Source organism: Ascaphus truei, chromosome 1, assembly GCF_040206685.1.
Source record: "Ascaphus truei isolate aAscTru1 chromosome 1, aAscTru1.hap1, whole genome shotgun sequence".
NCBI classification, from domain to species: Eukaryota; Metazoa; Chordata; class Amphibia; order Anura; family Ascaphidae; genus Ascaphus; species Ascaphus truei.
This window is the reverse complement of record NC_134483.1, coordinates 492,529,633-492,542,476: the sequence shown is the minus strand read 5'-3', so window position 1 is coordinate 492,542,476 and position 12,844 is coordinate 492,529,633. Positions and strand designations below refer to the sequence as shown.

The 12,844-nt window shown below is 39.9% G+C and overlaps 1 long non-coding RNA gene across 1 annotated transcript; it reads left to right on the top strand.

Annotated features, from left to right (window-relative positions):
- Positions 1 to 5,623: 5,623 nt before the first annotated feature.
- On the top strand, positions 5,624 to 12,354 carry LOC142464932 (uncharacterized). The gene is made up of 2 exons (XR_012787758.1): positions 5,624 to 6,404; positions 9,560 to 12,354. It is a non-coding gene; the product is annotated as an uncharacterized LOC142464932 (long non-coding RNA).
- The last annotated feature ends 490 nt before the right edge of the window (positions 12,355 to 12,844 follow it).

Genomic DNA, 12,844 nt, shown 5'->3' with positions numbered 1-12,844 from the left:
TCGCCCCAACGATGGTTGGGGAGGGCTTGCGGGGGGGGGGTAGCGGGAGGGCTTAACCCCTTCATGACCGTAGCGGTATTAACTGCTACGGTCGTGAAGGGGTTAAGTGCACCCGCAACCCCCCCCCCCCCCCCTCCCGCAAGTCCTAAACTCACTCCAAGGGCCAAATACCCCCCTCACCCATCCCCACTACACACAATAAAGCGGGCACGGTGGGTTAACCCCTTCATTGCCTTAGCGGCTATCCGCTATGGTAATGACGCAGCATTTTCCGTATTTTTAATAATATTGATCAGGAGCAGGGGGGGGGGTTCCCTGAGCATTAATTTCTGGCTCAGGGAACCCCCTGCTCACTTTACAATATTATTAAAATAATGCTTCTTTACCATAGCGCATAGACGCTAAGGTAAAGAACGAGTGTTTATTTATACTGTATATTGTATGTGTTTTTTTGATAGTGTACATGTGCAGAGGGTCTCCAGAGCAGAAGCGCACAGGTTTCAGGTCTGGGGACCCCGTGCCCCCCGAGATACAGGCCCCTTTAGGGGGTGCCGGTATCCCTCTGCTCTGCTTGGTTTACAGGCCGCGATCACGTGATCGGGACCTTTAAACGCAGAGCACTCAGCACTCAGAAACACAGGCCAGGCAGATTTAACACACACACACACAATAGGGGGAGGTTTTTTTACATAGCTTGCAGGGAAGCTTAACGCACACACACAATAGGGGGATAGGGGGAGGGGTTTTTACATAGATTAGAGAGAAGGCAGGGCGTTTTAAAAGCGAGAATAGGGGGAGGGGGTTTTACATAGATTAGAGAGAAGGCAGGGAGTTTTAACACAGACGTGAAAAATATGTATTGAATGTATTAATTGTTTATTATGCCTTAACCCCTTCATTGCCTTAGCGGCTATCCGCTATGGTAATGACGCAGCATTTTCCGTATTTTTAATAATATTGATCAGGAGCAGGGGGGGGGGGGTTCCCTGAGCATTAATTTCTGGCTCAGGGAACCCCCTGCTCACTTTACAATATTATTAAAATAATGCTTCTTTACCATAGCGCATAGACGCTAAGGTAAAGAACGAGTGTTTATTTATACTGTATATTGTATGTGTTTTATTGATAGTGTACATGTGCAGGGGGTCTCCGGAGCTGAAGCGCACAGGTTTCAGGTCTGGGGACCCCGTGCCCCCCGAGATACAGGCCCCTTTAGGGGGTGCCGGTATCCCTCTGCTCTGCTTGGTTTACAGGCCGCGGTCACGTGATCGGGACCTTTAAACGCAGAGGGATACCGGCACCCCCTAAAGGGGCCTGTATCTCGGGGGGCACGGGGTCCCCAGACCTAAAACCAACGCGGTTCAGCTCCGGAGACCCCCTGCACATCTACACTATCAATAAAAATGTATTTCAAATGTATTTATTGTCATTTATTTATTTATTTTTTGGCGGCTGCTGTGTGTATTTTTTTAATAATATTGATCAGGAGCAGGGGGGGGGGTTCCATGAGCATTAATTTCTGGCTCAGGGAACCCCCTGCTCACTGTACAATATTATTAAATCTCACTCTGCTGCAAACACATCTCGCCCCCAGTACAGTATGTGCAGTAATTTACTGAACATGTACTGTAGAATAAATGCATAGTTTTATTTATTCGGGTTTATTACACAGTATACTGTTCGGCTGGAAAACATCAGCATACTGTACTGTACAGCACAATATTATCCATCGAAATCCCCCCATTAGCCGTTTTCTTTTCTGAGGAAAAACAAAATGAAAAGTTTTAATGTACAGTAATGGTCAGCCCCCTAAAGAAGTACCCAGCCAGCCCCACCAAAATAATAGTACTCACCATACTGTATTACTGAATTTCCCATTCAGCTTGCGCCGGCGCCGGCCCACTTCCAGTCCAGCTTTCATCATCACCCACGTCGATAGTTTGCAGAGGGACTAGCCCACCTGTAGTCAGCGGGAAATCGCTTAGGTACATGCAAGCTTCATCAAAACTGGCTGCGAAATCCATCTCAGGGTTGTCACCGATGGCGAGGGCATCATGATAAGCTGGTGCTGCTGCTGGTTCTGGTTCTGGCGCATTGCTTGGCAGGGACTGTCGCTTCTTATTTCGTTTTAACACGACTCTTCGCCTTTTGCCGCCTCCATTATCATAGATACGGGAAAAACCCGGTGCCACACACCAATACCCTCCAACAAATTGGGGCTCAATACGGTGAAAACAGGGGTCACTACATAACCTTTTCCTTATTGCGCGCTTCCACAAATGAGGAGTTGGCGAAAATCTGTAAAAGTCATAATTTTCGATAAAATACTGATAAATTTGAACAACTGTTGCCATCTTATCCTCTGTTGCATTAATAGCGGCCCATATCAAATAAGCATAACTTCTGTCAGGTTTTTGGAAAGCGGGCTCCACTTGAACACTCATGTCTCTGTAGAATAGTGTAAGCGAAAATGATCTTTGTCTTTATTTAATACAGTACTGTATGTAAAGCCTAAATTGATACATTTTGTGCAACTCTTCCTTCAGTCTCAAGGACAAGTTACAATACTGTAGCATACTGTACTGGGATAAAGTATCTTTTTTGGTATACAGTAGTAAACGAAACAACTTGCAAAGTCCACACATTACTTAAGTCATGAGTTTATGCCATCTGGTGGACAAACGAAACATTGCCGCCTAATAAATTCTTCTGGTTATCATGAGTTTATGCCATCTGGTGGACAAACGAAACATTGCCGCCTAGTAAATTCTTCTGGTTATCATTTAACAGATCAGATCCCCCGTCAGCCAGGCATGAACCGTGGCTGGGAAGGCAAACGCAACGCAGCATGCAAGAGGTGAGCAGCGGCGGATTCCAAGTATCTGCCAGGTACAAATCGGGCATTTGCTCGAATAAAGTGTGTCGGTGCAGTACTACAGTAACACTGAAAGATGGCAAAGTACACACATCTGTATACAAGAAACCTACTGACAGATGCAGTTACCTCCACAACTCCAGCTTCCATCCCACTCATACAAAACAAGGTATCATACACAGCCAGGCTATAAGATACCACCGCTTATACTCTAACACTGAAGACAGAAACAGGCATCTCACAACCCTGACCGAATCATTCAGACAGAAGGGATACAAACCAAAGACCATTGCTAAAACTATTACATCTGCAATAAAAGCCCCACGAGAACACCTGTAACAATACAGACAGAAAGAACCTACCACACGCATACCACTAGTGACCACATACAACCCTACCCTAGAGGGTATACGAAAAATAATCAAAGATCTGCAACCCATGCTGACAGAGAATGCGACATTAAAAGAAATCTTTCCCAAACCTCCCATTCTTGCATTCCCGCAACCACCAAACCTCAAACAGAAATTAGTCAGCAGAAAACTTCACAACGATTTTAAAGACATGGATAATGGCACAAAACCGTGCAGCAACAAACGCTGCAAACTCTGCAAACATATTTGCCAGGATCCCACAGCCAGTCACAACCATAGAACATTCAATGTTAAAGGATCATACAGCTGCACATCCAGGAATTTAGTGTATATGATTCAGTGCAACAAATGGGACCAAGGTTGCTACATTGGAGAAACCAGCCAAAAACTACAAGGAAGAATGAATATGCACAGACACTCTATACTCCATCACGAAGAAGGAAGATACTGCTCACCTGTGGGACATCACTTCTCACAACCAGATCATTCCATAAATCATCTAAAAATCAAAATCCTCAATGGAATGTTTAAAAGCACCCAAGAACGGAAAACATTTGAACTCAGAATGATAAGACTCTTTGACACCAAAACCAAAGGACTTAATGCGGACATGGGTTTTCTCACACCCTATCAAAATTGCTTGTAATTATCCTGCTTGCCTCTATTCTTATCCACACTTTCTCTCCCCCCCAGTATCCCTCCCCATCTTTCTTTGACACTGTCCCCTGGCTTCAAACACTTAACACCCTACCTTATCTACAGTAAATATCTGGGGGGTTTTTCCTCTCTCCACACTGTTTTAGCCATAGATTCCTTTGTATATCAGTATTGCTTGACCTGAAGAAGAGAGGATAACTCTCGAAAGCTTGTCCTATGACATAAATTGTTAGTCCAATAAAAAAGGAATCACCGAATACTGAAGAACTCATTTATTCTGCACTATCGCAACTGGACTAACACGGCTATGTTCTGCTTTATATATATACAGGCATACCCCGCATTAACGTACGCAATGGGACCGGAGCATGTATGTAAAGCGAAAATGTACTTAAAGTGAAGCACTCCCTTTTACCCACTTATTGATGCGTGTACTGTACTGCAATCGTCATATACGTGCATACCTGATGTAAATAAGGCATTTGTAACAGGCTCTATAGTCTCCCCGCTTGCGCACAGCTTCGGTACAGGTAGGGAGCCGGTATTGCTGGTCAGGACGTGCTGACAGGCGCATGCGTGAACTGACGTTTGCCTATTGGGCGATATGTACTTACTCGCGAGTGTACTTAAAGTGAGTGTCCTTAAACCGGGGTATGCCTGTATATATATATATATATATATATATATATATATATATATATATATATATATATATATTTATATATATATATATATATATATTATATATAGTGCAGAATAAATGAGTTCTTCAGTATTAGGTGATACCTTTTTTATTGGACTAACAATTTATGTCATAGGACAAGCTTTCGAGAGTTCTCCTCTCTTCTTCAGGTCTGGCAATACTGATATACAAAGGATATATTTGTGTCAAAAGGAGTGCTACTGAGCGTGGCCAAATGTATACAACACTCCTCTTACATTTAAATTCAAAGACGCATATACATTCCATAGACACGCATGCGCATAAACAAAGCATGCACACAGTACCTTAAGCCTTTATTTCTTCAAGTATTAAAGTACAGGAAGTATAGGCAAAGTGACTCTGTGTAATAGTTTCTACTTGTTATATAGTAATCATAATAGGCACAGAGATACATACATTATTATACTTTATATTGGCCTAAACTATCTATCTCCCCCACTCGCTGCTTCTAAGGTACGGGCTATTATACTTTTATACTATGGGAGTTTCACTGAAATTAAAACATTGTAACTGCAATGGACTGTTACTTGTCAAATATTTACATGTATTGAATGCTGACCTTAGTGATGGGAAATTTGGCCACAATACAGTCACAACTTGCAATGTTTTGGATTGAAAGAAACTTCTGTACATCAAAAAACTGAATATTGTACCATAGTTTGGACCATGACAGCTTCCATAGTTTTGGAGGCAAATTCCAAAAGTGTCTTCATATATATATATATGTATATAAGCAAAGGACTTAAAGGTACCTGGTTTAATGAGGTAGGCCATGGGATGGTCCAAAATGTTTTTTAATCTTTGTATTTGTGGGGGTTTTATGTATAATATCTTTTGGACTTTACTTTTGGTGTGCCTCTGTTATTTCTAGTATTGTTAAAGATCTGGCTAGTTTTAACAGGGTTACCTTGGATTTCCTGATTAATTATTGTGGCTTGAAAATCTCTGAGGGTGATCCCACATAAAATAATGTTGGTTAAAGAATACCCAGTGTTAGGACCAGTATGTCAGGCCAGAGTCTGCACTCATGTTAAGCTTCCATTTTGTATGGTCATAACTAGTTAAGATTCTGTAGTCAGCCTTTTTGCTGAAATATAATTCATAAATGCACTCAGTTTCTCTGCTAAATTGCATTTCATTCTTCCTGGCCAGGATATCACTAGATACTTTTGTAAGGTCAATTTCCTGGTGTTTTAGTAGAATATAATAGCATAGTTCTCTGCAAGAAGCAAGGTAGTGAAATATAGTTGCTAAGACTCAAGGTCTCTTTTGATAACAGACAATGAATAAGCTATGTATTCAGAACATTGCTTGTATTGAAAAGGGACACGTCTCAAAAGTCACGCCACTAATATGTCCTGCCCCTAAATCACGCCTCTAATTAAAGCTACGCCCAAGACACACCTAGTATACGCCTATGTCACGCCTATGATACGCCTATGTCACGCCTCTAACTAATATCTTTTTTTATTCTGTATAAAAACCATTACCCTATGAGTAATAAATTGAGACAAAGGATTTGAAACCTGGCGTGCGTTACGTTTCATTTTGTTCGTCTCCCAGGCCTGAAAAGTTCACCGAAGACCGGAGATAACAGTTGCAGGGCGTGAAGCTTCCTGGGAAGTCTGCTGCAAAACGGTTGCAGATAGTGTATCCGGTCACAAGGCTTCAGTGTACCTGGCAGAGGAAAGGTTCCTCTCGGTTCTGGAGCGTGTTGAAGGAAAAACGGATTTTCCTTTCAGTTTTGGCGTCTAGAAGTGGGAAATTCACAAAGGTGGTGAGTATATATGTAAATTTTTATATATGATGCTTCACCCCCTCTGGGAATTTAATAGACCTAAATTGTGACTGAAGAATTGGGATAGGCCCTTTTAAACAGAATTTTTGGTAAGAGTCCAGTAAATTCTGTGCACGACTGGACTGTTATCTCTGATCTAGCTGAACGACCATTGTATATTGTGTAAGTATAAATATTGCAATTATTTGTCATAATTAAGCTGTTTTTCTTTAAGCCACTAATGGGTGCTTGCATGAGTAAGAATGACTCTGGACGGAAGCCTAGGAATGTACAATTTTTAAATGCGAGTGTAAATCTGGTCTGATTCCTGAGGAATTTGTTGCTCAGACAGCTAGTCATTACCCGTTTGTCGAATATGCAGAAGGTTGTTCTCGGCATGAAAATAAGGCAATGTATTTACAAGGCAGAGGGCAGAATAGACGGAGATCTTATGCTGGTCTCAGAAATCAATCAGGAATAATAGCTCAGAATAATGGTGTCTGTTTTAATTGTGGTGGTTTTGGTCATTGGCAGAGTGTGTGCCACTATCAGTGAGAAGCAGGGAAGTGCTGCTTTGCCCGTGGGGGCTCAGAGTGAAAGTCTCTGTAAAAAAAAACAAAAACAAAAAAAACACTGCTACTTTATGTAGAGTTTGTTTGTAACCCTGATGAATTTTCTCCTGAATGATTTCTTGTGTGAGACACTGTATGGTCATGCTTATTAACATCTGTACAAAAAATATGAATATTAGTTGCTCATGATGAAATCTAAATTTTAAAAGGTTTTAAAAAGGTGTACACCGAATAAGGGAGAAATGCCTCACAACGGAAGGGGAGTATATTTAGCTCAGTCCCTGGTTATAGTTTAAAAGGGTTATTCGTCCTGGCCAGGCGGATACTTTTTAAACCGGACACATTTCTTTTCGTGTGTGGTATTTCTATCTTAATAAAAGGAGGGGCACAGCCTCTCTCTTACAGTTTAAAGAATGCGAAGCATTCACATTAAAATTAACTAGCTCTGTGCTTAAGCAGTTTAATCATGAGAAAAAGGTAATGTAAAACTGTCTTCTTTTCCGCAAAGCAGTAAGATAACACATTTCAATTTTATTTCTACAGGATTAAGATGTTTTTGTTTAAAATGCTGGTAAGAGCTCATAAGCACTGTTTGAATTAATATATTGCATTATATATGTATATAACGCCATCAGTGTACATAGCGCTTCAAAAGGAGGGTGTCCGTGGTGTGAGCGGAGTGTGATGATATCTGCCTTTAGCAGCATAGAGGTCAGTTATTTTAGCGAGAATTGTCTCCGTTAAATAAGCAGTGTAGAAGCCATACAAGACAGGTAGGGTCAAGCTTGCTGTTTATTTAGTCATGGTATAACTGTTGCATGTTTGAAGATATTTTGTTTAGCTTAAAAGAAGGCATAGTTAAAAACGGGATAGCAATTGTATTGATGGAAGTTTGCAGGAATATGAGATTTCTTGCAGAAGGCATTCAGGTGAATGAATGAAAGAATGTTGCATGCTCTTGTTGGCATAGACTTGGTGTTTATAAGTAATTTAAAATATTCCCGTTATTTAATCTTTGAAAGACCATACAAAATGCAGTTTTAGGACAGCGTGGAAAGCTTCATATTTAACATTAAACTAACGTTAGAATCCCCTGCGTGAGGATTAATCCAGCAGTTAATATGAATTAGACAGCGAAACCCGTTATCTGTACTGTGGAATTTCTGGCTGTTTTCCCAGAAAAAAAGAAAAAAAAAAAGGCGCTTTGAAAATTATTTTTTTCTTTTTAAAGTCAGAGTGTCTTTTAAAGTTAATGCTGGCCGTGTGCTCAGCACTTTGCAAAGAGTTCAAAATTATTTGTCTATTTTAAAAGGAAATCTTTTGTTCAGGATTTCAGGATTTTTTTTCTTATATTATAAATGCCACAGTTGTTAAAAGACCTACTGCAGGCTTTTTCTTTTAACACAAGCAGTAAATAATTTTGTAGTCACAACACATACAAATCTATTTACCAGTTTAATATTGCTATATATCAAAGCAACCTGTTTTCATAATTTTTTTTGTATTTTTGTATTTTTGTTCACATATATAGATAATATATGAACAAAAGAGGGGAGATACATACATAGGTTATTGAATGTCTTTCTGAAATCCCTATAGAGGGTCAAGAAATTGATATGTTGTAAATGATACACAATGCACAGCAGGTTCAGAATTTATTATAGCAATGTTAACTCCAAGAGCTGACAGGCCCCTGGTAAATAATAATAATACCTTTGCAGATGTCACAGCAAAGCAGGTAGCAAGCCGTCCCTATGTTGAGGGATATATAATATCTGTCAAATTTATCATTTTGTAACCATTTATTTGTTTTTGGGTATGTCCTGGAAATAGAGTTAAAGGACAGGGGATATATTATTGCAAGTGTAATTGCATAAGTGAACAGGGTATATATTATATACAGGGCATTTCACATTTTTTTTAGCAGAATAGTTACAGTGGAGTGTTTGAGGTGAAAGCCAGGAGTGACTGTGGGTGTGGGACAATAGCCATGAGTGCAGGCTGTTGGGATGTTTGACTTGTGGGGCGAGTTTTAAGGTTAGTTAGTATTAAATGACTAAAAGGTTGACACCATTTGCATCAGAAAAAATGGCAGATGGCAGTTAGGTATGAATGAGAGTAAGTGTGTATTGGGAGAAGAGAGATTGATTTGTAGTTTGAGACAGTATTTTTGTCTCCATTTTTGAAGATTGGGACAACTCTAGCAGTTTTCCAGGTCTTAGGGATATGGCCTGCAGACAGGATAGAGTTGATTATGGAAGCAATTGGTTTGGCACAGGCTGAGGTACCAAGTTTTAGGAACTTGGATTGTAGCAAAGTCAAGTCCATATTGGTTGCTTAATTTAAAATTTGAGGAGCGTTAATAGGGAATATCTCTGTTTAATATTGTGGATGCTAATAATAGTAGTAACCATATTAATACAAGAATTTATTTCTAGGTATAAATTCTCTCCCTATGAGACACTTATGGGATGAGTTATGACCATCAGTAGTTCAAAGTAACGAATTAAGGACCATGTTATTGGTAATAAAACAATTAATAAGTATTGCATGCAACTAATATATATTTTTGAGTCTTTCTAGGCACAGGTTAAAGCTGAAAGTGCACCAACGCAAGATGGGTTAATGGTCAAGCATTTTCTACGCAAGCACGCTCTTCATCCCAGATGAAAAGGCCATTTAGATGCTACTCATCACCAGCATTGCAGTAAAAATTTCTTATCATCATGGATACACATCAAGCACGTCAAAATAGTGCCAGCCTAGGCACAAACAGCTAATAAAGACAAAGACACAGCGCCTGCAAATAAGTGTTTTGATGGACACAATACTCTGTGACCACTAATCATCAAGGGAGAAAGACTATAGGCAAAAATGTCCAGGCCTCAACACACGAACTTTGAACTTTTTATTTTTACAGGTTTTTATTATTTTTCAGTTACAATGTATGCTCCATTATGTTTGTGTAAGTGGCGTCCCATAAGGATGACAAAATAGTATAAGGTATTATTTGTTTAACTTTGTTTATTTTGTTTGGATTTCTAGGTTAATAGAATCTCCCTGCAGAATGATATCCCGGTGGGAGAATGCTTTATCAGTCAAACACACGGTTATGTTAATTGCTCACAGGTAGAGTAAGAAACAGAAGAGATGCACCCAATACACAAGTGCTAAAAAGTAGTCTATGGGAAGAATAAGTTTCAAGGAATTTATTCCCAAATGTAGGAGTTGGGTTACTGTATGACAGGTTTACAGGGATATCCTAAATCATACAGCCACAGACATTTACTCACTTAACCAAGAATAGGTTTAGTTTAAATTAATGACCCCGCAGAATAAAAATAGCTCTAGACTATATTTTAGCCTCAAAAGGAGGGGCATGTATGCGCCCTAGTTAAAGCGCAATGTTATGTATTTTATCCAGGATTTAGGGACCATGGGGACTTGGTGGTTGGATTGATTTGCTTTGAGCGAAGCTAGCGAATGTTTTTGTATGTGTGTGTTTGTCCTACTCATTGCTCTCTATGTATTAAGTACAGCAAAACTCTGATCCAGAAGTGCGTTGCAACCCCCACCGACGCTATGCCTCTCTGCGGTGATGATGTCGCCAGTCCCCCAGAAGAAGAGACCAAAGAAGAAATCAACTGGGCTGATATAATGGCCGGAAAAGAAAGGAATGAAGTTATGCACAACTTGGACATCTTGGTCCATCAGGACTATGAAACGGTTAACTGTTCTGTTCTTTAAATAGACTGTCTCTTAAGGATATGGGGGACTGAGAAGACTGGATATGAGGAAGGTGGGAGGTCACAAAGGGAAGTGAGTCAACCACAAGGAAAGGATCACGTCAGCCATTGTGACCAAAGCAGCCATCTTGGTCCGTTTTGCCATTCTGAGTAAATGCAGTATGAAAGATGTGTGCAAGAAGAATGTTTGTGCAGTCGCTCTTAGCAGAAATTAGCCCCCACCAATTCTCACAAATAGCTGACCCTTAGATTATGTGACATATTCTAATCTATAGAAATATTTAATGATATATATATATATATATTGGTTGTGTGGCATGTGGGCCACTAAGATTGTACCCTGCAATCACACTGCCCCTTGTTATCTGGGTTTCATCCTTCCCACTTTCTATGTATCTGACACATTACCCCAAGGAAGGCTGAGAAATCGAAAAGATCTGACCAGGACCATTAGTCCAGCCCGCATTGCAGCTGGGGTTTTTATACCTAGTTTAGGTGTTCTGGATCTCTATTCTAAATTAAGTGAGCTGATGGTAAATATTGATGATGCTCTTAATCAGACAAGTGATGCTATCATCCGTTTGACTAATGAACAAGAGCAGATCCGGACAGTATTATTACAGAATAGAATGGCTCTTGATTATCTGCTAGCCTCACAAGGAGGTGTTTGTAAACTTGTAGGACAGAAGTGCTGTGCCTATATTGAAGATGAGTCTGGCGCTATTCATAAAGATATGGATAAGTTACAGGAAATTCAGGCAAGGATGCGTAAAGAATCCTCAGGCCTTAACTTAAATTGGATGTCAGGACTCACTAGTTGGATTGGAGAATTGGGTATGAAAATTCTCTATGGTTTTATTGTAGTGATTAGTATAATCGCAGCAATTTTTGTTATTTTTCACTGTGCTAAGTGTGCAATGCTTTCATTTGTCTCAAGGAAACCTACAGTTTCATCTCACGCCATGTATGCAACTAATAATTCATATGTGGCCATGAACAGAGTCTATGATACTATTGGTCCCCATAAGGCAATAGTCATAGAGAAGTGTACCTAGTAAGGGTATTTGTTCTTTTAGAGAACGAAAAGGAGGGATTGTTAGGACCAGTATGTCAGGCCAGAGTCTGCACTCATGTTAAGCTTCCATTTTGTATGGTCATAACTAGTTAAGATTCTGTAGTCAGCCTTTTTGCTGAAATATAATTCATAAATGCACTCAGTTTCTCTGCTAAATTGCATTTCATTCTTCCTGGCCAGGATATCACTAGATACTTTTGTAAGGTCAATTTCCTGGTGTTTTAGTAGAATATAATAGCATAGTTCTCTGCAAGAAGCAAGGTAGTGAAATATAGTTGCTAAGACTCAAGGTCTCTTTTGATAACAGACAATGAATAAGCTATGTATTCAGAACATTGCTTGTATTGAAAAGGGACACGTCTCAAAAGTCACGCCACTAATATGTCCTGCCCCTAAATCACGCCTCTAATTAAAGCTACGCCCAAGACACACCTAGTATACGCCTATGTCACGCCTATGATACGCCTATGTCACGCCTCTAACTAATATCTTTTTTTATTCTGTATAAAAACCATTACCCTATGAGTAATAAATTGAGACAAAGGATTTGAAACCTGGCGTGCGTTACGTTTCATTTTGTTCGTCTCCCAGGCCTGAAAAGTTCACCGAAGACCGGAGATAACAGTTGCAGGGCGTGAAGCTTCCTGGGAAGTCTGCTGCAAAACGGTTGCAGATAGTGTATCCGGTCACAAGGCTTCAGTGTACCTGGCAGAGGAAAGGTTCCTCTCGGTTCTGGAGCGTGTTGAAGGAAAAACGGATTTTCCTTTCACCCAGGGAAAACCATGAGTTGCTTTATTTCCCTTAAGTTATTGTTATGACTGAGGTTTTGTTTGTGCCTTAGTGTGTCAGCAATTATCTGAATCATTATAGAACTGTTTTGCTAAGGAGAATACTGCAAGCTCATTTTGCAAGTAAAATAAACAATGAGTTATTTTACTGTTGCAGCAGTGGATTAGGGTAAATTTAATTTAATGATCAAGATAGCCCTATGAACACATCGGGTTTATTCTGCTATAATTTAGCTTTGGATTCACTTTTACAATGTTT